At 35.9% G+C, this 27,333-nt stretch overlaps 2 long non-coding RNA genes across 4 annotated transcripts; one reads left to right on the forward strand and one right to left on the reverse strand.

Moving 5' to 3' along the window:
• Positions 1–1,081: 1,081 nt before the first annotated feature.
• On the reverse strand, positions 1,082–13,784 carry LOC114259512 (uncharacterized). 3 transcript variants are annotated; one of them, XR_014338402.1, is made up of 5 exons: positions 10,344–10,912; positions 10,192–10,271; positions 9,315–9,382; positions 7,148–7,275; positions 1,082–1,697 (listed from the first exon to the last, which is right to left on the reverse strand). It is a non-coding gene; the product is annotated as an uncharacterized LOC114259512 (long non-coding RNA). The 3 variants fall into 3 exon arrangements; XR_014338401.1 differs by adding an exon at positions 13,712–13,784 and having other exon boundaries at positions 1,112–1,697; positions 10,192–10,454; XR_003628310.2 differs by having other exon boundaries at positions 10,192–10,912.
• Positions 13,785–16,068: 2,284 nt separating this feature from the next.
• On the forward strand, positions 16,069–20,442 carry LOC145796704 (uncharacterized). The gene is made up of 3 exons (XR_014337195.1): positions 16,069–16,249; positions 16,328–16,369; positions 20,194–20,442. It is a non-coding gene; the product is annotated as an uncharacterized LOC145796704 (long non-coding RNA).
• The last annotated feature ends 6,891 nt before the right edge of the window (positions 20,443–27,333 follow it).

Raw genomic sequence — 27,333 nt, forward strand, 5'->3', positions numbered from 1 at the left:
AGCCAGAGTTACAGTGATAAATTTATCAATGTTGAATTTGTTAAAAATTGACAAATAGCAGACTTGATTTGACGGAGAGGGGCATCACAACAAATTTATTACTGAATTAGGTAACAAATTTATCATTCATAAATTAAGTAACAAATTTATCACTGAATTAAGTAACAAATTTATCAAATCAGTTACACGTCTGTAGAAGATCAACAACACCTTTTAATACACTGATTGGAGACTTCTAAACTGGTGATTAAGGAAGATGGTGATAATGATGATGTCGAAGATGGTATATCGGTAATGGAGGAAGATGATGGCAACGGCGATATTGAAGATGGTAGATCGATGATGGAGGATTGCGGTGTTGAAGCTATCAGATGAATGACGGTGAAGGAGCAGCGGTGATGGCAACGAAGGAGAAGGATGGTGGTGGTTAAGGCAAGTGTGGTTGAGCTGAGTGACATATATGGTGATAGAGGAGGAGGAGGAGATGGTGTGCCAGTGAGAAATATGAAAGTGAGAGAAAGAGAGAAACATAGATGATGGTGTGCCAATGAGAAATATGAGAGTGAGAGAGAGAAGAGAGAGAAATAGAGATAGGGATGACTCAACTGAATGTAAGGGTAAAAATGAAAGATGCGCTAAATTATTTTGGGTCAGGACTTTTGGAGAATTAAGTCTAATCCAAAAGACCGGCCCGTAACTCCCCCAATCCCAAACGCTATAAATTATGAGCAAGCTTGAGTGGGCTTAGCTAGTTATCAGGCCCCTGTCCACTTCTTATTTTACATTTGAAAAATGATGTATTAGTTTAAACATTAAAATTAGCTCAATTACAAAGAAACTCCACCTCTATTAATGGCTTAACAACTTTAGCTTAACTACTTTAACATAATTATATATAGTAAAAAAAAAACCCCTCAACTCAACATTTTTAGAAGGATTACAAAGATATCTCCTCAAATTTGTTTAAAATACGGATTGGCCCCTATAATTTTAGAAATTATAAATACATCCTTATTAAAAAAAATTATTTAATAAAATTAATAGAAAAATAAAATTTTTAACTATTCCTCTACACAACAATAATATTACCTGAATTATTAAGTCAAATATATTTTTAATGTCATTAAAAAAAGATGTCATTTATTTTTAATTGACTTCATAATTTATTAATAAAAGAGGTCATTTATTATGTGATTAGAAACTTGAAAAGATGGAATGTAATTTGTAGAATTATAAGGAGCTAATTTATATTTTAAGCAAACTTTAATGGTGTATTTATAATTTATCCTTTTTCAAAATAATAGAGTACTTAGCCTTAAATAACTTACAAAGCAATTGAGTTGTTCCTCCTGAGAGTATGTTCCAATAGCTCTCCCTACTCGGATGGGGTTCTTCGAGTGATGAAGCTCTTCCAGACATTCTTGCAAATTCTTGAATTCGTTCTTCCATGTCCAAAAACTATTTGAATATGGTAGTGCTAGGTGTTTGAACCTTGAAATAACATGGTATCCTACTGGTGAGCTTTTACCAATTATAACTTTCCGAGAGTCTCTCCCTCGGCTAGGGTTAGGGTTCTTTGAAGGCCGAAATTCCTTCAAACATAGCTGCAAAGTCTTCATTTCAGTCCTCCTCCATAATAAATAGTCCCTATATAATGATAGATGCCATAATTCTGAATTTACAGGAATCCGATCCACCTGTTTGGTAATTCAAAAAAGATAAAGGTTAGAAAATCATTTTGACAACTAATTAATTATGTTTTAGGTCATCATCTTTAATCAAATTCCAATTTCTTTTGATAAATTTGAAGTTAAAACCATATGAGCTAGGAGCCTTACGTCCATCACAGCTACATACAGCTTGGAAAATCTCATTCTCAAATAAGATATGGATGAAAGATAATGATAAAGATTATTTGTAAAGCCTAGAATGAGTTTTCAAAAGTGGTTGTCCACTTAGGATGATCAAATTCATACTATCCCACAACATATTGATTCCATAATCATAATTACATAATTTCATCATATATGGACTAGTATGAAATGAGAAATTATATGATCAACTGGAGAGAAACATTACAAAAATTTTGATTTTTTGCGACAGCAAAATGCCGTCGCAAATACTCATCATGCCGTCTCAAAAAACTTTTAACAACGGCAAACGGAAGGTCACAATAGGTGTTGCAAAAACTTTTTTGCGATGGCATATGCTACTATTTACGACGGCATTTTATTGTCACTAATAATGTGTAAAAACAGAGACCTTTTGCAACGGCTCTGTTTTACCGTCGCCAAAAATTTTATTTGAGACTGCAGAAATTGCCGTCGCAAATTGTTTTTTTTTTTTTGCAATGGCATATTTTATTTTTGCGACATTGAATATTTTGCCAAAAAAGGGTTTTGATTTTTTGCAACAGTGTGGTGCCGTCGCAAAAAATGCAATAATTATTAAAAATAAAAAAATACCTGTTTTTGCGACAATTCGGTGCCGTCGCAAAAAAAAAAAAAAAAGCCTTGCTGTAAATTAATTAAAAATATTAAAATTACATGTATTCAATAAAAAACAATTTAAGAAGAAACCAATAATTACATAATAATATTAAAATTCCTATATAAAAATATCAATTTCTCCATAATAAACATATTCTTGCATTCATAACTATACATTACCCTAGTATATAATGTTCCATAATACATATATAATGTTTAAATACATAATATTATTCATAATTCAAAATAACATAAATCAAAATTAAATTTTTCCTCATCATTCTCCGTAGTACAAAAACAAAAATTAGGGGCATTCTTCACAGGCATAAAATCCACAAGAAGCAAACTCCTACTCCGGAAATATTTGGAAAAAAAAATAAAAATAATTAATGACAATATAATTATGTGTTAATATGTTAATTACAAAAAAAAAACATAAAAATTTAACTATTATATAATTACAAAGATAATTAAGTAAATAATTGTGCCAAGACCGAAATCTGACTCTAACTCCCAAACCGGGAACCCAATTCGAGTCTCGTCTTCTCTCACAAGTCTCTCATGCCAAGGCGGTCGTGTGTGCCAAGTTTCGTGCTAATCTGATGTCGTTTGGTGATTTTGGGACGTTAACACCTCGAATTCTAAGTTTTTTAAAGAACTAGTTTACCTAAAGTGAAATCTGACTCCAACTCCCAAACTAAGAACTCGATTCGAGTCCCGTCTTCTCCCACAAGTCTCAGGTGCCAAGGCGGTCGTGTGTGCCAAGTTTTGTGCTAATCCGACGCCATTTGGTGATTTTGGGGTGTCAACACCTCGAATTCTAAGTTTTTTAAAAAACTAGTTTACCTAGAGTGAAGTGAAATTCGACTCTAACTCCTAAACCGAGAACCCGATTCAAGTCCTGTCTTCTCCCACAAGTCTCTCGTTCCAAGGCGGTCATGTGTGCCAAGTTTCGTGCTAATCCGACGCCGTTTGGTAATTTTGGGGCGTTAATACCTCGTGTTCTAAGTTTCTTAAGAAACTAGTTTGACTAGAGTGAAATTCGGCTCTAACTCCCAAACTGGGAACCCGTTTCGAGTCTCGTCTTCTCCCACAAGTCTCTTGTGCCTAGGTGGTCGTGTGTGCCAAGTTTCGTGCTAATCCGACGCCATTCGGTGATTTTGGGGCATTAACACCTCGAATTTTAAGTTTCTTAAGAAACTAGTTTGCTTAGAGTGAAATTCAGCTCTAACTCCCAAACCGAGAATCTGATTCGAGTCCCGTCTTCTCCCACAAGTCTCTCGTATGTAGGCGATCGTGTGTGGCAAGTTTCGTGCTACTCCGACGCCGTTTGGTGATTTTGGGGCATTAACACCGTGAATTCTGAGTTTCTTAAGAAACTAATTTACCTAGAGTGAAATCCAGCTGTAACTCCCAAATCAGGAATCCGATTCGAGTCATGTCTTCTCCCACAAGTCTCTCGTGCCTAGGCAGTCGTGTGTGGCAAGTTTCGTGCTACTCTGACGCTGTTTGGTGATTTTGGGGCATTAACACCTCGAATTTTAAGTTTCTTAAGAAACTAGTTTGCCTAGAGTGAAATTCGGCTCTAACTCCCAAACCGAGAATCTGATTCGAGTCCCGTCTTCTCCCACAAGTCTCTCGTACGTAGGCGATCGTGTGTGGCAAGTTTCGTGCTACTCCGACGCCGTTTGGTGATTTTGGGGCATTAACACCGCGAATTCTGAGTTTCTTAAGAAACTAATTTACCTAGAGTGAAATCCAGCTGTAACTCCCAAATCAGGAATCCGATTCGAGTCATGTCTTCTCCCACAAGTCTCTCGTGCCTAGGCAGTCGTGTGTGGCAAGTTTCGTGCTACTCTGCCGCTGTTTGGTGATTTTGGGGCATTAACACCTCGAATTCTAAGTTTCTTACAAAACTAGTTTGCTTAGAGTAAAATCCGGCTCTAACTCCTAAACCGGGAATTCGATTCGAGTCTCGTCTTTTCCCATAAGTCTCTCAGGCCTAGGCGGTCGTGTGTGCCAAGTTTCGTGCTACTCCGACACCGTTTGGTGATTTTGGGACGTTAACACCTCAAATTCTATGTTTCTTAAGAGTGAAATCCGACTCTAGCAAATTTAGTTACATCAAGTAGAAAAAGAAGTCCTAATCTATGTATTGTTATATGATAAAATACTAATTACTAAAGTAAGTCAACAAAATCGGCGAAAAATGAAGAAGAAAACATTCACAATAAGTCAAGAGAAAATGAGTTGCCACCAATGAAACAAACAAAAGACCAAATGCTCTCAACATCTCAAATAAATGTCACCTTACCAAACAAAAAACTTGGACTGAATTGGTAATATACAAACTCTATGCTATGCAGAGTAGGCTTTGCGCATGCATGAGCTACAAGAAGTAAACTAATGCCTGTGTTTCTGGAAAGCAAACTAAAAATCCACTGCTCTCCCGGACCTACCACTGATGAGGTATTGCCGTTTATTCTCAAATATTGCATAAACAAAGTTAGGAAAGTGAGTTACCTACTCTTCAATGCTCAAAACAATTTTAATTTTGCATAGATGTAACGCTCTCAAAAAAAAAACATTAAACCCATCAGATAATACAAGCATTTACATATAAACTAACCACATTCCTTTATTTCATTGAGTTTCATTACATAAGTATCACATGTTAACATCAAAACAAAATGCCCTACGGGCTTACAGCTTTCCAAGTTAACACTTGGTTTCAACAAAAGAGTACTAACTCGTTTACACCTTTAAGCCCTTGGCTTGAAGTTACATGTAATACATCAAAAGTAAAACAACTACACTATGTCCGCCTCTAGCCTCCCAAGCTATGTCCTTGGAGGTGGCATGCTTCCTGTACCTGAAAATGATATTCCCATATAGGGTGAGCCACAGCCCAGTAGAAATACACTAAACCAACCATGGACAATGACTAAAACATTAGCAATTGATAGTTGGTCAACACTGATACAATCTCATAAATTACATATTTATGTCAACGACTTACAAGTCCCAATTACTTTTCATTTTCCCTTTTTCAACAGATAAGCTTGCTAGCTCTATCATCATTTCCACAGATATGTATAAAAACTATATCTCACATTCAGATAAGCATAAAAGCTATATCCACATTCTCAACAGATATGTATATCAACAATATCCACAGATAAGCATACAAGCTGTATCCACACTCTACAACAGATATGTATATCAACAATATCCACAGATAAGCATACAAGTTGTATCCACACTTCACAAAGATAAGCATATGAGCTCTATCTTCACTTCTCTAGACAAGCATATGAGCTCTGTCTACGGAGTTCATCCCCTATCTCCTCCCAATACCTATCCGGTTTAGAGGTACATCCCCTATCTTCCCCTAAACCGCGGAGTACATCCCCTATCTCCTCCTCTACACATAACGTATATAAACACATTGGTTCTATATACCATCACACAATACACACAATTAATGTATTCTATCAACCGTCAAGTTCCATGACACATTCCATTGATTAGTTTCCGTTTACCTAATCATCATGCATTGTCTACAACAATCTCGACTATCCTCCACCGATAGCCCAAAGCAGTTATTTCTAAAGCAGAAAATAAATGCACAAATGGATATTCAATCAACATTTTATTTCCTCATTTCTCACCAATTAATTATCCCAATTAATTAAACAATGTAATTAGGCCATTTTCCATAATTACTATTTCAACCCTTAGGTCCCATTTTCATCAATGATTCAACAATCATTCCATTTTCTATGCCAAACATGCATCTAGGTTTATTATGAATAAAACCCCAACTTTTGTAAAATTACACAAAAGCCCCAAACTTTCACAAAATTACCAAACCAAGCCCAACATCTCAAAATACCAAAATTTAAAGACAAAACCCATAGAGAGGAGTAGGTTATCCCTACCTCAAATTCGGAGTCCCAAAGGAGAAGACGACAAAACCCAACGTGCTCCAAAACCCGAGATTTTCAGATTAAAATGAAGCCTTCGACGATCAACAACTTTTTTGTAAAGGCCAAAGGTGAGTAAATCACTCCTACTAGATCAAAACCTAGAGAGAAGGTAGAGTCTAGAGTGAGAGGCTCAACAATGGTGATTTTAGAAAAGTAAGAGAGAGAAGAGAAAGTGAAAAAGTGATTTGAAAAGTCACAATTTCGGGACTTTAACCCAGGTCTCCGCTCGAGCGTAAAACACCCCGCTCGAGCGGCCACTCACAGACTTCCGCTCGAGCGGCCAACCTCCCGCTCGAGCGCAGAATGCACTCGCCCAGCACTTTTGCAGAACCAGGCCTCTGCTCGAGCTCCCAACCCTACGCTCGAGCGTACAACACTGCACAACAATTACTGAATGGGTGTAATCTACGCTCGAGCGCCAACACCTCCGCTCGAGCTTACAGGCCAAAAATCTGGGCAACTAGTTTTGGTTTCTAAACTCAACCAACCTGAAACAAACCCGCTCAACACATCCTATAACTCAAATACAAAGTAAGAAAGGATGTAAACAAGATAATAAACAACTACCAACATCCACGGACACATGTCCGGATCACTATACAACAAGGGTAAACCCGGGATCGCTATAATAGATGTAAAACAGAAATAAGAAGAGATAAAACTGCATACTGTTTATCTTGGTTGGTCCCAGATTGCTCAGATTCTGAGGCCATATCCACTAAACTAACTGAATTAACTAACTTGAGAGACATGGAATTGCTGTCAAATGATCCAAAGTTGCCTGAAGATGCAGTTCTCTAAATAAAAGGGTAAAGAACTGTCAGATGATATGTGAAGAAATACCATTAATAAAATGAAGAAACACTACCTTATAACCAATAAAATAATAACTATGCAGCCTATGCATACACCACAATTTAACATATTCACAGGGATAAATATAGTGCTAAACATTACACTATCTTCGTATAATTGTTTCCACCCATATGTCAGACAAAAACAATAAACATTTTGATCATCCAGTAATCTTTTCTACCACATTTTATCAATTTTTCCTTTGGACATAAATTCATGTTAAAACTAGAAGCATGCATGCAAAAGTTGTAAAATGTGTACACAATGTCCAATTGACATTTAGACCAATGTCTATCAACTGTGGTCAAGAATCCATAAAATCCACATAATAAATCTCTAATTCTATGCCAGAGAACTCATCTTATTCTAATCTTTTCAAAGTGACCAAATACCAGCTAAAAAAAGTACTGCACAATTTAGACAACAGTAGCAACAAATAAGATTTATAACGCTGTGCACATTTTCAAAGTGAGCAAGCATCAGCTTGTCTGTCCATTTCCAGCAATGAGTTATCAATGATTCAATATTCAATAGCATTTTCCAAGCACTTGCCAACAGATGCGCAAAAACCCACCTTCTAAAGAATCAGGATTTCTAAATAAGCTGATAGAGGAGAGTCTTGACAATGACCACTTATAATTTATAGCATTTATACCATTATTTATAGCATTTATAATTTAAGAATACGTATGTCTGTTAACACCTACATTTCCATATCATAATTGTTTCTTGTTACAAATGAAGCATCACCTTTCAATTCATACTGATAAACTTCTTTCCAGGTATAAGAAGCAAGATTTGTACTTTTGAGGGGCTTGGTTTCTCTTCTTACCATGTGGAGTGTGAGTGGTCCACATGACCCTTTTTTTTTTTTTCTTTTTTTTTTGTTGTTTTTGTTGTTGTTGTTGTTGTTGTCAATCAATAGGATATATAAAAATATGAGAAGAGAATTACATAAAACGGACAGTGATAGTCCAACAACTAATACACCAACATAAGAAAGAGCCAATAATGAGAGGAAATAAACCAAATAAAACAAAGCCCCCATAATGAGTGAGGGAAGAAATAATCAATCTTTGCCTTGGCAAGGATTGACCCCCTGACCTCCCAGTTAGGGCTTGGTTTCTCTTCTTACCATGTGGTGTGAGTGGTCCACGTGACCTCATGAGGGTGATGTGAAGATGTCGTGGAGACAACTGTGATTGGGTGGGTCCATGTATCTACACATTTTATTAGTGAACTTTTCATAACTAAGAACAATCATAAAAGAGGAGCAATAGTCAAGGACGATGCGATGGTTGCAACTATGATAAATCAACCTTCTGAATAATACTTAGTAAGAGCAACAATGGCTGGATCATCAATATGTGTCACAAAGCGTGGAGATTCATAGAATGATTTATCTAGTGACCTGGAAAAATCATATATAATGTTGTAGCCTTGTAGAATGAAAAACTAACTCAAATCATTTAGCTGAAAAACAGCACGCAGATTCAATTTAAAGCGAACAGCTTGAATAAAACAACTTATATTGACAAGAATTATTTTAAATTTAAACCATTGTGACAGTTTTCGAATGAAATATCACTGCTCAAACTGAAATTCTAGCATACATGGCATGAAATTGTATTAGGTGAGATTTACCATGATAAATAAAAGTGGAAGAATACAACATACAAAAGGGACATACTTATAATTTATAAGATACCATAAATGAAACATTTCAATTGTTTTAACAATCCAATGCTTGTTAATGGAAATACCATTAGAACTTGTTATCTGTGAACCTGGAACATGATCGTGATGCAGTCTCTAATTCGTCAAGATCAGGAATTGAAATTCTTGTAGTGAAACTTGTTCAAAAAATTTAGTGAAGTGATGGTGTTAGTTATGCAATAGTGTCATTGAAAACCTTTTCAGGAGAGGGAAAAAGTTAACAAGGAATACAAATGCTAGAAAGAAATTAGTTCAGAGCTTGTACTCATCAGCGCGTTGAAAATCCACTTCCTTGAATGGAAATTGTTCTGGCCATTCCACATTCTTCAACACCTTAAAAATTGATGAAATTAAAGAAGTTCAATAACAAGTGACCAAAATAATGAATCAGAAAGAAGTTGGGCCACTAAAAGATTTAGTGGTGTTAAACAAAATAATCTGAAATCTAATTGGTATGATAAAATATAAAATTGGATCACAAATTCTAAATTCCAACTGATTATTGGCATGAAAATCTCAAGTTAGTCGATGTATTCTCCTATTTTGCTTCCATCAGGGGAGAAACTAAAATTTTCATATTACAAATACCATTTGAAAGTTGTAACTGTCATCCCCAAATCCTGACATCAGGAATAAACAACACATAAAATTCCAAACCCAAAAACAAGGAATTTGATTTTCTTTTGCTTTACCATCGACCCATTATCATAAACCTCAAAATTTGATAAACACAGCAGGTAAACACAATTAATCAAATTCAACAAACCTCAGCAAGGATAGCACTTTTTTTTTGAAGGTTGGTTTCATTGTTGAAGGTGGGTCTTAAAACACATATATAACATGCTACTTTTTTTTTTTTCAGATACTTTTTTTTTTTTTGGTTCATAACATTGTTTGGTGTTTTAGTGGGTGCCACAGTTAGGTCCCCAAAGTGAGATCATCTTCACCTGATGTTCTAGAATTATTATGAATCATTTGATCAACACACAAAATAGAGAGGAAAAATAAGCAAAGCTTTTTTTTCTACCAAAAAAAAAAAAAAAAGAGAGAGAAAAACCAACCCAACAAAACTTAAAGATCAATTTATCATAAATCAATCAACTTAAATTTAACTTGTATAACAATAAATTAATCTCACTTACATCAAACCCAACATAGCTCTTTTCCTCATCATCCAAAACTAAAAATTGCAGAGCTCTCCTTCCACCATCCACTGCAGTGACTATCAACACAAACAAAACAAACCCATTGACACATTTAGTCAAACACTTAAAAATACGAATTTGCTTATTACCTTTACAAGAACATGAACATCATCATCATCGAAGACTTATCTTTCAAACGTTTCACGTCCGATCATTTAACAGGTTTCACTATAAAATCCTCTGCCCCTTCCTCCAAACACCTGTCATTTACAAATGAATACCAATATCAAAATTTTAAAATTATAATACATAGTAGTTTGAAATTTTAAATATAAATTTACTTTTTTTTTGGGGGGGGGGTACATCGGAAAGAAAAAGAGACAAACAGGGACTAAGCCCTAGAACCCTCCTTAGAGGTGAAAAATTATCAAACATTATCAAACAATAAGCTAAACATTATCAAGCATATCTGGGTTCCTCTGCATCGCTCAATAGGTCCTCTTCTTGCTCGTACTCGGATGAAACCGCGGCGTTTTGTACGAACTTGGAAGGCGAGGAGGCTTCGAAGGGTCTAGAAGGAGAGAGAAGAAATGAGGAACTTTGTATTCGTCGCACGCTGCTCGATGCCGTCGTTTGTTGCTTGCCGTCGTCTACCGCTCACCGTCGTTCGCCGCCGCTCGCCGGAGAGAGAGAGCCGTAAGAAGAGATTAGGGATTTTTGGTAGGGCTGAGCAAGGAATCCGTGAAATCCGTAATCCGATCCAGTCCAGTCCAATCCGATAGGTTTGGATTGGTTTTTTGAATCCGTGGTTCGGTTCCGGATTGAATAATTAAAAATCCGTAGTTCACGGATTGGTTCCGGATTGAATCCCACGGTTCCGGATTGGAACCGATCCGGACCGTATACAAATAGTCTATATTTTTATTATACATCCTCCCCCATAGTATCTTTTCTTATTCTATGTAAAATCTAAACTCAAACCTAAAATCGTATAATATCTTCTTTTATTACTTTTGTTTGTTAGTTTTAAGTTTTAATTTGCAATGGTCTAAATACTTATGGTGAAACCAGTTTTCTTATGGTTGTTTAAATTCTAGAACAGTATGTCGTTATTATAGAAAAACATGTTGCTATTATGGAACTAATATAGCGCTATGTTTATATTTTTATGAAATTCAAGTGTTATATATATATATTTGTTATTTAATTATGTGAATCCGTGGTCCTAAACCGATCCAATCCGTATTTAAATGGATTGGTTCGGATTGGTTCCATGATTTAAACGGATTGGATTGGTTCCAATTTTTTAGGAACCGTAAATAACGGATTGGTCCTGGTTTTATCCCAATCCGGTCCAATCCGGACCATGCTCACCCCTAATTTTTGGTTGAAGGGGATTTTTGGTTTTTTGAGATTGGGGATTTTGATTCAAGAGATTGGGGGTTTTTGGTAAGCCGAGCGGGAATGGGAAAAAAGGGGGGGAGATTGGGGGTTTTTGGTGACCCGAGCTTGAATGGGAAAAAAAGGAGGGGGGGGCGGGAATGGAAATATTTTTTTTTTTTAGTTTTCATCACAAATGAATATTTAAAAATTTTATTTTTTGTTAAAATAATTTTTTTTTTATAGTTAATGAAATTTTTGTTTTTTGAATTTTCATTTTCTTTTAGTTATTAAGGTTAAAATTTTATTTATTTTATTTTATTTTTATTTTAATGAATAAAAATTTATTATTATTATTTTTTAATTGGTAGAAGTATGAGTAATATTTTAATGAAAAATATTTTCCATTAAAATAAAATTAATTTTTTGTGGTCAATGAAAAATATTTTTCTGCAATCCATTTTTTTTTGTTACTAAAAATCGAAAACTAATTTTTTGTGGTAGAAGATAGGGAGCAGCAGTAGTGGTGAAGGTGGTAAATAAGAGATAATAGTGGTGGTGGTAGTGATGGCAAATGAGATTAGTGATGAACTTGTGGTAATGGTAGAAGAGATAGAGTAACGGTAGTGGAGGAGAGGTAATGGTAGTAGTAGTAGTGGTAATGGAGTGGTGGTGATGGTGGTAATAACGATAGTCATAGAGACGGAGTGGCAACAGTGGTAGTAGTTGTAGTAGTGGAATGGCATTTGTAGGAGATGGGTGGTGAGAGAGCGATGAGTGAGAGACAGATAGAGAAAAGAGATAGAGACATAAACAAAGTGATGAGTGAGTGAGTGAGAGAGAGAGAGAGAGAGAGAGAGAGAGAGAGAGAGAGAGACAAAGTGGTCACTAAAAGTGCATTTTCTTGTAGTGTCTCGATAAATCGAAAGAGAGCTCTGTAAATAGAGAATAAGTAAGGGGGGAGTGAGCAAGGCAAACACAACGAGAGAGAGACAGATAGACAGATAAATAGATAGGCATATAGAGAGAAAAAGAGAGAGAGAAGAGTGATGAGCGAAAGAGAGTGACAGACAGAGAGAGAAAGAGAAAGAAACAGAGACAGAAAAAGAGAGAGAAACAAAAGATGAGCGAGACATAGACAAAAAGAGAGAGAAAGAGAGCGAAAAGAGATGAACGAGAGAAAGACATAGAAAAAGAGCGAAATAGAGAGAAAAGAAAGATGAGCGAGAGAGAAAGAGATAGAGAGATGAGCGAGAGAGACATAGAGAGAAAAGAGATGAGAGAGATAGAGAGAAGAGATATGAGCGAAAGAGAGATAGAGAGAAGAGAGATGAGTGAGAGAGACAGAGAGAGAAGACAAATGAGAGATAGAAAGAAAAGAGATGAGCAAAAGACACAGAGAGAGAAACAGACAGATAGATAGACAGAAAAAGAAGAGTGATGAGTGAAAGTGAGAAAGAGAAGAGACAGAGACAAAGAGACAGGAAGATGAAAAAAATGGGTGAAGATAGATGTTATATCAAAAGAGTAAGACAACGTCGTTTTTTTTAATTTTTTTGCGACAGAAAAATACTGTTGCATTTATTCAAACCATTTTGTGACTGTATATTTATGAAGTTGTCTCAAAGGCACAATATTATTATTATTTTTTTACTTTTTTTTTTTTTTGCAATGGTACCTATTACAGTCGCAAAAAACTCACTTTCTTTTTTTTTTTTCGTCGGTAGTTGATGCCGTCACAAAAATTCTATTTTCTCGCGACAGTAATCTCTACCGTCGCAAATACTCTTCTTTTTTGCAACAGTAATTTCTGCCGTCGCAAATACTCTCATTTTTTGTGACAGCATTTTCTGCCGTCGCAAATACTCTATTTTTCTGCGACAGTAAATAGTGCCGTCACAAAAACTCATCTTTTTCGCAACGGCAAGTGTGCTGTCACAAATGCTTCCGTCTTTTAAACCAACTTTTCTTGTAATGAAAAAAGATAAGAAGAAACTGTATGGCGCAATAATGAGATTCAAACTCAAACATCACACTGGTTGCTCGATAATAAAGCGTCTCATCCAACGACCAACTCCCAGTCTCTAAACTTGTAGATAAAAGTAAAAATGATAAAAGCTATACAAGGTAGGCGTACCGTCTTTTCTAGTAATTTTTTAGCAATTTGAGAACGAGCTTCATTTTTCTTCTGAATTAGCTTCTAGTATCATGAATATCCTTTGTGAAGTTTACACTACAAGAAAATACACCTTTGGCGACTAAATTTTTAGTCGCCAAAGGTTGAATTTTCACTTTTCCCGACAAAAACTTTTAGTCGCCACTGTTGTCGCGAATCCATGGTCGGCAATGCCTTTGGCGACTAAAAACCTGTTAGTCACCAATTCATAGGTCTTCAGCGACGAAACAAATTGTCGCCAAATGCAATTCCATTTTTTGAAATTATACATTTAGCGACTAAAGTTTTAGTCGCCAATAGTGATTTTTTTTTATTTATTATTTAAACATTTCCCGACTAAGCTTTTCGTCGCCAAAAGGTACACCTTTTGGCGACCAACGCCTTTAGTCGCCAAAACCATATTTCACAAAAAAAAAAAAATTGCCTCTGCTAGATGTCCCAAGGCTCGAACCTGTGTTCCCAACACTTGCACCCCACTATGCCTTTAACAACACGTACTCCCTCACTACGCCACTCCCAAATCACATGAATATTATTGCAACAAATATTATTTATATACTATATTCACTGGTATTAATACAAAATTGTATATATGAAAATAATTTTTTTTTATTTAATATATTTTATGTAAAAAATAAAATATTTACAAAAAAAATAGGGTAAGCACTTTTGGCGACTAAATCTGAATTTTAGTCGCCAATACTCCATTTTTTGGCTACTAATTTCTTTTCTGTCGCTAAAACAGTTACAACCCGCCAAAGGCTAGCACATTTGGCGACTAAACTCAATTTTGGCCCCAAAACCTCTACTTTGGGCGACTAAAATGCATTTTAGTCGGCAATTCTTGATCTTTAGCTACTAATTTTTTTTTTTGTAGCCAAAAAACGTCACTTTCAGCGACTAAATTGTTTTTAGTCGGCAAAACTGCTATAATCAGCGACTAAACCTGTTTTTTGTCGCCAAAACCATAACTTTTCGCTACTAAATTATTTTAGTCGCCAAAAACCGTGACTTTTAGCTACTAAACAAACTTTAGTCGCTAAAAACCCTATATTCGGCGACTGAACTTCCTTTTAGTCGCTAAAACCCTGCTTTTCGGCGACTAAACTCTTTTAGTCGCTAAAACCCTTATGTTCGGCGACTAATTCTATTTTAGTCGCCATTTCATGCACTTTCAGCGACGAATTTTTTTTTTTTGGTCGCCATTTGTGTTTTTTTTTGTAGTGTTACTTGTATTAAATGATGATCATCTCTTGAACTTGACATAGGCCCAAATCCTTTCTCATCATCCAAACAATTGTTCTGGGCTTCAATCTCTTCATTCAATGCCATTGGCATGAAATCAGCTTCCAACACCGCCATATTCATCTGCATCCAATGTCGAGAAAAAGTGTGATCTACTCTGTTATTCTTCATCATTGAGCTTTTTCATAAGATAAAAGGATAAGAAGTTCAATATTTGGGTATTGACTGTAAATATTCAATCAATATTTGATTATTGAGATTGGTCAATGAAATTGAAAGATATTATACAATAAACATTAATGAGCTACATGCACAAAAATTACAAAAATATAGGCGTAAAATTTAATATATAATTTAAATTCATTTTAAGTGTAGTGATAACCAAGCAAAATAAAAATTATGTCAAACTGAATAATTATGGTATAATGATCTAACTACTAACACAAGAAATAACTAATAATAATAAGCAGAAAGAAAAAACTCAAGTCTAACAATTACAACAATAAATAGCCCATAATAAGAAAATAAATGACACAATGCAACACCAATAATTGAAAAGAAATAATTAATTTTTTTTAAAAAAATCTATCTTAAATGAATCTAAATCACACATTAAATTTTGTATCTCATTGCCATATCTAATCTAATAATAAAACCAAAAACAGAAAGTAAATGATCCCACTAATATAGAGAGAGAATGAATGAATCAATGGTTACTTACAATACTAGAAAAATGGGCATTTGACACGGAGCTATTTGCGATGATGTAAGTACCGTTGCAAAAAATGGGTTTTTGCGACGGCACTTAGTGATGTCACGAAATTATTTTTGTTGCGACGGAAAAACTAAGCCCATGGCAAAAAGTAAGGTTATATGTGATGGTACGTTAAACATCGCAAAATTTTTCTAGTTTAATTTAAATTTTTTTTTTGCGACACTCTTTTGGCAATCCGTCACAAATTTATTTTATTTTTTTCTCATTCACTCGCTACGGGTCATAATATCGTCGCAAATAATTATTACTAAATTCGCGCCAAAATCCTCTCCCACTCTCCCTCTTTCTCGATATCCCCAAATTCTTTGTAATCTGTTGGGATTAAAAAAAAAAAAAAAAAACCCTTCCTCTATCTCACTGCTCTCTCCCTTTGATACTCTACCCTAATCTCACCTAATCTTACCTAATCTCACTGCTCTCACCCTCCCTCTCACCCAGTCGTCACTCTATCTCTCTTGCAGCGGCAACAGCAGGTCTAGGTAACCCTCTTCTTTTCTCTCGATCTTGCTCACGCAGACCCTCCCTCTCACCCAGTTGTCGTTCTGTCTTTTTTGCAGCGGCAACAACAGCGTCACTCTGGTTCTCCCTCCGGCATCCAGGTATAGCCTTCCTTTGCTTTCGTCTGCTCTTCTCTGGCCTTCTATCGTCTGTTTTCCCTGCTCATCAATTCATTGAAACTCTTTTCATTAAGAATAAAACAGTTCAAGAATTTGTGTTGGTGTGTGTGTGTGTTTGATTTGTGCGAAAATTGATTTTGTGTTGGTGTGTGTTTGATTTGTGCGAAAATTGGATGTGTATATACAAGTAAGTTATCTCTTTGCCATTACAATGGTGCTCATATCACTTAGTGGCCTGGTTTATATATTTTTTAATTTTCTCTGATTATAGTTATAGCTATTATTCAAAGCAAGAGAAAAAACCCTAGTAAAGCTTGAAACCTTAATTTAATGAGTGCCCATTCCATTTCTCATTAGTGTGCTCTACATCATTGCTAATATTTTTTGATGGGATTGCTTCTATCTATTGATTCTGCTTTGTTAGTTGACTTAGCTCTGGTACATTTATTGTATTTGATCTAATTATGATTTCGTTCATGATAGGAATTAATCATAAGTCAATGATTTGGTTGCTTATTAGACTTTAAGATTACTATTTATCGTATGAGTTTCCGCTATTTGCTTCTTATGAGGTATTGTATTCAAATAAGAACTGACTAATCCAATATTATATTACAACTTTGCTACAGACCCCCACTGGGGGTCGACCCCCAGTGAGGTGGCAGCTCCCCATTCGTCCAAATCACAAAAAAAAAAAAAAAAAAAAACAAATTTTTTTTTGACCAATGGGAAGCCTCCATTCATGACCCCCAGTGACCCCCACTGGGGGTCTGAGGCATTTTTCATTATATTATTTTCCATTTGTATTACATAGGTTATGTTAGATGTAATAATTTACTCATTGACATAGATTTATTTTCATTTTGGCAGAGTTAATATATTGTTTTCTGTTTTTGGTACAAGAAAAACTGTTGTTTGAATGAGAATAGATAGATAATGCATATATAATGCACAATCCCAATATTTTCTTAGGAATTTTCGAATAGGACATTATGCACAAGGGGCTTAAGTTTCATGATTGTGATGTATTGTGCCAGTTCATTATTGTGTCCTTAGTGAATGTTGCTTCACTTGTTTGGTTTTGTTTTATGTTTAATTTGTAATCACTATTTTTAATTTTTATAGTTGTGTTGTTGATTGGCTTGTTTTCTGTAATGCTCTTCATCTAATATTTGTGTGGTGAATGTTTCCCTGCAAGTCGTAACACTAAATTTGCTATAGGGCAGTGGAAAGGGTTTTATTTACATCTGATTGTTTTTGAGGTTAAATAGTTGGTAAAAATATGGCTTATTTTATGGTTTGTATTAGGTGATTAAAGGGTAGGGTTTTGGACTGTTATTGGGCAAAATAGGAGAAGGTTAGAGGTTGTCTGGAGGCTGTGAGCAATACTGTGAACAGTAACTTTGGGTTGGGTTTCTTATGTTCAGTGTGTTATAGTTGGAGTGAAGGAAGAATGCATTAGCCTTGTTTAATGGAGTTTATTGGTGGTGAAATAGAGATTGTTCAGATCTGGGTTCTCGAACGGCTTAAAAAGCTCACAAATTTACAAGAGGATGAAGAAGAAGAAACTCTAAGCTTCAAACTTAGATTCTCAGAGGCATTACACCTAGGTTAAGGTTTCATTACACAATCCACAGAACAAGTTTTTTAAAATTCTCTAAACTTGTTCTTCATTGAATTTGAAGAATTATGTAGCCTTATTTTGATTTGTGTGGATTCCTAATTCTAAAAGGGCTACAACTCCAAATTTAGAAGTTAAGAACTTTAACTTCTAAAACTAATATTACTAAACTAAGCCTTAAGTCCCATCATTTGTCTTGTTCAAAAATTTAAGTAAACATATTTGACTTGTTTGGATAGTAAAAGAAATTTAATTCTAGTAGGATTGGTTGAAGATTTCGTAGGGCCCTTATGTTAACTTGTTTTGACATTTAAAACCTCATTTTTCTCCATCAATCTGACATCCAATAGCATTTTTCTGGTTGAACTACAAAGTATACAAAGCTGCCTAGGTGCCTAACCGTATTACAATGAAACGATTCTATTGGTTGATGACCTCCGAGTATTAGGTCACTACATCTTTTAATGAGTTAACATGATCCAACAATTTCAAGGCGAAACCCCCATTTAGAAAACCGACATGCTCAATGATGCCCTAAACCATGTTTAATTGTAATCAAAATCAAAGTTGGCTAAACAATCTTACAAGTTTTACATGGGCTAAGCTTGATACATTTTACAAGCCAAGCTCGAATGAGTCCAAACGTGTTGAACACAAGCTGCTCAAACAAAACTTAGTTCGTTTGTCACTTGATGTCCTCTCACATGCCTCCTGAGCATGACACTTTAACTGCTCAAAAGGTTTGAAATCTTAAGCCATTCAATTCTTTGATCTGGTCTACAGTACGGACTGCACATATCCTACCTTTTTAGTTAACTTTAGTCATATATAAAAACGCAATCTCATATTGACTAACCTGGACCAGCAGTGTTTCTGCCGATTGCAGACATATGGGCATATTGTGAAATAGGGTAGCCAGTCGACATCTTAAGATATGGGCATATTAGGATGTCCTCAATAAAAATATCTATTCTTTTTTCTTTTGCCATTTATTTCTTTGTATCCAAATCTCGAGTTTAAAGCATCGAACACCCCCTTCCCTCTATATCAGATTGAGCTGCTTCACCTCCAGTTCTCAAGAAGATCCTTAATTGAAAGACATTCAAAAATCGAATCTAAAGTCTTGTACAACATAAAAATCTATCGGTTTGTCATTAATTGTTTTTCCCCTTAAAAACAGTGAAAATTAGAAATTAAAAAAGATTGGTTCCATACAAGTATTTATAAAAGCTAGCGCTTGGTTTGTATAAATTACTTCAGTAAAAATGAACAATAAAAAAGACACCTAGAATTGAAAACATCAGTAATAGCACACTATGATATCCGGAATGTAGTACATAAGAGACATGGATAGTGCAACGAAGCTAATGGATAAAGAGACAAACCTATTCATTTGCAGTGGGGGAAAGCCCACCAACATACACACGTCAAGCATGTCTAGTAGCTTGCCATTATAATATTTAAAGCAAAATGTCAAGTATCAAAACAGATAATATTGCAGAATAAAATACAAAGAAACAGAAGAATTGGCAAGAACAAATGTCTTTATCCTGCCAACCTGCTGAGTCATTGCCTGGACTGGCATAACAGGAAGAGGTCCAAACTGCTACAAGGAGGGGGGAAATTTAGAAAGAGAGACGACTAAAAAAAATGAAAACAGATATAAGTGAATGTGAATCAAAAGATGCACGAGTAATTATTCCACAGGATAGGAAAAAATTACCTGCCCTAACGCTAATGGAAACATGTTAGGAAACATTCCAGGGATAGCTGGGGTAGTCCAAGGGATCTGACCTGCAAAGGCTAAAGGAATTACATAGCAGAACTAAAGCTGAATTATCCTCTTACTCTTGTAATATACTATGAGTAATACTAGTCAACACATTTCCCCTCACAATTGTAAAGAAGTCGATTGTTTAATAAATCCTAGGACCTGTAGTTAAATTTGTCAAAAGAGATGGAAGGAAAAATACAACTTATTCAAAACTGGTGGAAATATTTGTAAAACTACCAAAACAGGCAATAGTTGCTGGGCGAAGAAAATATTTGTACAACTTAGAGTTTACAATCTTATTTATTTATTTATTTTTTGAAAAAAAAAATCAAATTTTTTACATTTTCTGTAAACTTGAAAATAATTATGTTGTAAATGATGATTTTTTTTCTTTTTTGTTTCTTGTTGCAGATGCAAACCTTATGAGTATGTGATATCTTCGCATATCGATATGGGAGCTTACTATTGATATCAAAACAAGCTACACTATATTTGTTTTTATTTTTTTATTTTTTCATTTCTATTGTCGATACTAAAAATTTGAGTGTTTGAATATTAAAAATTATTAGTATTGTTAGAGGTTATTTCATATATTTTTGTAAAGAATATTTGGTTGACAATTGTTACAAGGTACATATATTATTCTTGGTACATGATTTTTTGAACGTGAATTTGGATGTGGATATGGATGTGGGTGTATTTTAGAAAATATTAATAATTTGTATAGCAAATATTTAATAAAATATGATTTTATAAAAAATAATTTTATTGCGACTATAATAAACCGTCGCTAATGTAATTCTCATTTCCATATATTTTATTAGCGACGGGTGAACCTGTTGCATATACATATTAGTTCCAATCTTTTGGTTTCAACTGTCGCAAATAAATCTTTTGCGACGATTTAAACTGTTGCCAATACGGTATTAACTTAATACTACTTTTTTGGTGACGTTTAGAACGTCGCTAATAATACTTTTTGCGATGGCAATCAACATCGTTACTAAAAATATCATTTTTTCCCCTTTTTTTGTGTCAGGCGAAACCGTCGCAAAAATTATTGATTAGCCGTCACTACAAGAAAGCGACGGTTGGTAACCGTCGCAAATACTTTTTGTCACGCCCCTTTCCGCCACCCCTCATTTTCCGTCGCTGTTCCGTTGCAAAAACTTTTTTGCGACGATATATGGACCTTTTGCGACACCGTCGCAAAAAGACCGATTTTTAGTAGTGTTACTTAGAATTGGAAGAAGAAGTAAAAAGAGTCATCTTGGCTATGCAAGATAAGAGACCCAGAGATGAAAAAACCTATCATTTATAAAAATTCTGAACCATATAACATAATATTAAAAATGATGTTGACCTCTACCTGCTCACCAAAAGACTTGCACCCAACGACGTGCCTGTCAAACTCATTCACTTCCCCTTCTCCAAGCAATTTATTTATTTATTTACATTATTGTCAAATGCCCCTAACACAAATGCATCAAGAATTGTTATATTGATAGAAATAAGTCCAAGCTCTCTTCAATAATTCATATATCAAAACCGAAATGGGCACTTTTTGTTTTTTGTTTTTTTGCTAGCAAGAATGTTTGGGGTTGTCAATTAATTTTTTTCCTCCTCACATGACAAGTCAAAATCTTTGAAATAGTTTAGAAAGATGAATAATGACGTCACATAATACTTCAAAATTAGTCAAATAAGTTAAACATATTTAATCCCTAAATTTTTCTGTTAACAGATTAGGTTTAAACATTATGTAAATAATGTCACATGACATTTTTTTTTTTTTTTGTTGATCAGCAAAAAAACTTTATTGATGAAAAACAATATACAAGCAAAGTTTACATCAACCAAGCGGGGAAATACATAGAGCATCATAGCTAACCTCAACAATCCCAACTAGATTGGCACCACAAAAGAAGCACAATCATTTGTTAGCACAATCCAAGATTGGTGAGAAACCAATCAAAAGCAACCAAAACTAGACAAATAAACAACACACCATCAGCAGTGCAATGATACAGCAACAATGCTGGAGAAAACAACAGCAATACAGTAGCTTCAGCAGCATATTTGCATCAGCAGCACCTCAATACCAGCACTGGAACCAATAAGCGAAACAACTGAACCTCCACCTCTCCGATGGGAACCAATGAAGAGCAACCAAAACGAAGAGATAAGGAAGATAGGATAACAAAACCAACAACAATGCTTACAAATATAGCAGCCTCAAATACAACAGGAACTCAACTCACTTGTGTCACAACTTCCTCCATTACCTTGTCCTTCTTGTTTATACCTGCCCATCAATGTATTAACCTCCACTGCAGCTCACCCTACTCATAAGCACAGCAGCCTCACTCCAAAGCTCAAAACCATTTCAACCTCCGTCAATACATCCTCTGTTAACATTACAGAGGCATAAAAAGAGCATGTGCCTGTAATTGGAGATCCAAGCCAAAGGAAAGATAGCATATGCAACCAGCAAGCCTTATAAAATAACAAATATAGTTCGGTTCAACACCCACAGCCCATGAGTCTCTACATACAGATCTTGAAATCACAAAACCAGCATACTCAGACAAATAGATAGCAGTAATACTCCCAAACCAGAACAATGCACAAACAGACAGTTGCATACTTACCCTGCAGAACACCTACACCCCCTACATACAGATACAATGCCTAGCAACCAATAGCCCTAATATGCTGCAAATTAATAATAATATCCTGAACTGAATACGGAGGCTCCTTTGACAGAGATTTAACCCAAAAGACAATTCTCACCTTAATCAATTCACATAATTCATTCAACTGGAAGATTCTCCCGTTAAAGACCACATCGTTTCTAATTTTCCATAATGACCACATGACAGCCATCGGGATGGCCTTCCAAATTTTATTTTCAAACTTTCTCCATTTATAACCCCTCCCCCACTGCAGTAGCCCATTAACATTATCAGGTATTACCCAGTGCATCCCCAACCAATTCATGAGGCATGCCCACACCTTTCAAACAACAGGACACCAAGGAAGAACATGGTTTACCGTTTCCACGGCTTGACCAAAGAACACACAATTGACAAAAGTATTCTAATTCAGCACGCCAATGTGATGTAAAAACCCAACAATCTTCAATCTCCCCTTCCAAGCCAACCAACTAAGGAATTGGGCTTTTGGTGGAGCCACATTGTTCCACAGCAACTTAGTAACTAGCACAGAATTTGTAGGTACTAACAGATTATAAAGGGAAGAGACACTAAACTGACCTGATTGACATGCCATCTATTTCAAATGATCCTCCCTACTTAAAGTCATCAACTCCACTTGATTCAGAACAGAATATAATCTCGTCAACTCCTCAGACTCCCAAACAAATAAGGGCCTTCTGAAATTGAGGTTCCAACTACTTGAGTTCCTTCTCCTTTCAATCATCATGCTCAAAGATAAATCTTTCTCCGATGATAAACAATAAAGCCTAGGAAACTCACTCTTGATACAATAATTCCCCAACCAATGATCATCTCAAAAATGAACTCTACACCTATTCCCCACAACTATCTGTGAATTATCCAAAGAAAGGCTCAATAAAAGAGGGTTTAACTGACCAATATTCAATATCCCACCCCATAATGATGAGTAACTGCCACTATAGTTTGTACAAGGAAGCCAATGCCCACCATTAGACTGATACCTACTACACAAAACTCTTTTCCACAGAGTACTATCTTCAGAACCAAAACGCCACCATCATTTAGCTAACAAGCAATCATTCATATCTTTGATTCTTCTGATGCCCAGCCCTTCTTGATCCTTTCATTTGGTAACCTCCTTCCATTTGACAAGATGGATCTTCCTCTTTAAACCAGACCCTCCCCAAAGGAAAGCTGCTTGAATACTCTCAATTTCCTTTGCTACTGATTGCGGCAGCTTAAATAAAGATAAATAGTACACAGGAAGGCTGGATAAAACAGATTTAATAAGGGTGTGCCGCCCACCAAAAGACAGCAACTTCCTTTTCCAAGATGCTAATCTAGCCTTCGTCTTATCAATGACAGGTCGCCATGTTTTCTTTATTCTAGGATTGGCACCTAGAGGCATCCCAAGATAAAGAATAGGTAGCTTATGTCTTGAACAGTGCAGCTTAGTTGCATGCTCAGGCACTCCAACACCACACACAATACCCTTATGGAAATTTATCTTCAGGCTTGAAACTAGCTGAAAGCATCTCAAAATCCTTTAATTAACATCACCTCCTCCCCATCTGCTTCACAAAAAATTATCGTATCATCAGCAAATTGAAGATGGGTTACCATTGTTTTGGCTTCGTCATGACCTATCACAGCCCCTGTTATTAGGCCTCTTGATCTTGCCCTTTGCAATAACAGATTTAAACCTTCAGCTACAAGATTAAAGAGGAAATGAGACATTGGATCCCCTTGCCTGAGACCTTTTTCTGGAGTGAATTCAGAAGTTGGAGAACCATTGACAAGGACTGAAATTCGGGATGAGGTTAGGAACTCCTTAATCCAATTCCTCCATTTATCTCCAAAACCAAATTTGTTCATCATAGAAAGCAAACACTCCCAACTGACAGATTCATATGCTTTTTCAAAATCAAGTTTTAGAATCATGCCCTGTTTTCTACTTTTCTTCTACCAATCAACCACTTTATTTGCTATTAATACCCCATCCATAATATTCCTCCTCCCAAGGAAAGCAAACTGTGCCTCCCAATCACTCTATGGACCACTAGCTTCAACCTATTGGTAAGAACTTTGGCTAGAATTTTATACACAGACCCAATTAGACTGATTGGTCTATAATCAGAAATTTTGGCTGGTCTATCCACTTTAAGGAGAAGAGTGATATAAGAGCTGTTAATACCCCTTACAAACTTCCCATTTTCATGGAACTCATTAAAGAATTGAAGGATATCATCTTTGAGAACCTTCCAACACTTTTGAAAGCACACTAAATTAAACCCATCAGGACCTGGAGCTTTATTACCATTACAGCTCTTGAAGGCATCCCATACTTCCCCTTCAGTAAACCTGGCTTCAAGATTTTCAGCAAGACAATCATTGCCAATAGCAGTGAAATGCCCAGTCAGTTTGGGCCTAGACCTCCAATCTTGTGAGAACAGATTTTTGAAATGCTTAAAGATCTCATGCTTTAGCCCCTGTGGATCTTCAAATAGAACCCCTACCACTGATATCGAATTTAATAGATTTCTGTTTTGCCCACTGGAAACCACAATATGAAAAAAAATCTCGTATTTTTATCCCCTTTCAAACTCCAATCCATTCTAGATTTTTGGAGCCACATCCATTCATCTTTTTTGTTTAGTGACCATAATTCTTTTCTAATCTCTCTTCTTCTTTCAACTTCACCTACAGACAAATCCCTAAACTCAGCCAATAAATCAAGCTTGTGTAGTTCTTCCTCAATAGCTTTGATAGAGCGAGTGATATTCCCATATACCTTAGTGTTTCATTTCTTTAGATTCAATCTGAGCTTCCTAAGCTTCATTTGAATGACATACCCCCCCCAACCTGAGACAACTGAACCTAACCAGGAGTTCTTCATAACTGACAAAAATTGAGGGTGTAATATCCATGCATTAATAAAACGAAACGGTCTTGGCCCCAAATCCCTAACATCCTCTATTAATAAAAGAGGACTATGGTCAGATACCCCTTTTGGAAGGCCCCAAAGTTTAAAATTATATTTTCCAACCACTCTGCTGAGAGTAAATATCTATCAATTCGACTCCACCTTCCTCCATCACTTGAATTACTCCATGTAAATTGCCTATCTTGCATTGGTAAATCGGATAATTCAAGCCCTTCTATGAAATCATTGAAAGCCCTCATTCCTCTATCCCTCCTTGAGCAACCCTTTCTTTCACCCAACTTTCTAATCTCATTAAAATCCTCTCCTATACACCAAGGCTCCTTAAACTGTAACTTCAAATTTACCAGTACATTCCATAGATGACTTCTTCTACCAACATCATTAGGAGCATAAATATTAATCAAAACACATTGAAAATCTGGATGAATCGTACCTAATAAAAGAATGAAATTCCTTGTGCTGCAACATTGTGAAAGTGAAAATACACTAGACTTCCAAATGCACAAGAGTGCCCCAGCCAAACCTTCAGCATCTACTGACATGTATTCCATATCATCACCGGGCCATAGCGATTTAACTATGTCAGATGACAGCACTGATTTCTTTGTTTCTTGTAAAAACACAACATTAATTCTTCATTCTTTGAGCAGATTTTTTATGGACCTCTTTTTTCCAGTCTCCCTAAACCCCTTACATTTCACGACAATAGCTTCATTAAAACTTGAGAAAAACACCGAGACCACTATATAATACCATTCAATTACGAACAACATCTTCCCCTGCGAAACTTTCAAAGTATCATCTTCTTCGAGGTTAACAATTCTTTTCATAGCTTCTTCATCGTTATTATCAAAATCGATACCCAGATCTTTACCCAGTTTTATAGTTTCTCTGGCCTCCGCTAATATGCTCATCACTCTGGCTGAACGCTACTCACTCTAACTTGAACAAGAAAGAGCTGATGCAGCACTCTAAACACTGGTCCTTTATGCCTATTATTCGTGCTTGACATCCCTCCATCCTTTAATCCCTTCCTTTTATTCCGAAAATACCTTTCTCTTCTGCTTCTTTTTGTTGGAGCAACAACTTTCTTAGATCTAAAAATCTTGCTATTTTGGAGTTTGGCCTTGCTTGATTCCTCCACAAATAGCCCATGCATGGCTGTGGGTTGAGATTTAGGAGATGAGAAAATAGACCCCAATAGGGTCTGATTGCTCTTCTTAATACTGTGATTATGGTCCATCACTGTTGGTGCAGACTTGGGCTTAGGCAGTCCATTAGCTAATTGGGCCTTTCCTAATAGAATTTGAATATTTATTCTAGGCTCCTCACACCCATTTCCACTCAGGCTTTTCATAAACCTAGACGTGGTAACCTTCTCCACCTTTGCACTTTCTCCAATATCATTACTCCTCTAGTTAGTAAATGGTGCCTCCTCAACTGTCTGAGTTTTGCATGGCTTTAACACCATTATGTTTCCAAGACAATTACTAACAGTTTCCCCCACAAAAAAGGAATTAGAACCATTCTTCTCCTTCTCCCAGTACTAACTCGAGCCATTGCCACCTCATCAACAATTGCCACCTCATTCCGTTGTGATCTTGCCACATCATCAACAGTTGCCACATCATTCATCTCTACTCCGAGCACCCCAACGGTCTCATCATTCGAGCTGTTGCCATGGTTGCCTCCCTACTTTTCTAGTTTGTTTGAGCTGAATAATTGTATTGATGGAATCCATATATTTTGTAGCCACTTTGACTCTTCCACACCTGAAGGAAATTTGTTGAGATGTTTCTTTGTCAAGCTTAATTACCTCCCCCCAAAGTTTGCCAATCTTTGTGAAAGTATCAGTACTCCAGAGATTAAATGGCACACCATAACAACAAAGCCATAATCCTCTTTCTT

The sequence above is a fragment of the Camellia sinensis genome, chromosome 8 (assembly GCF_055761805.1).
Source record: "Camellia sinensis isolate YWXY chromosome 8, ASM5576180v1, whole genome shotgun sequence".
Classification (NCBI taxonomy): Eukaryota; Viridiplantae; Streptophyta; class Magnoliopsida; order Ericales; family Theaceae; genus Camellia; species Camellia sinensis.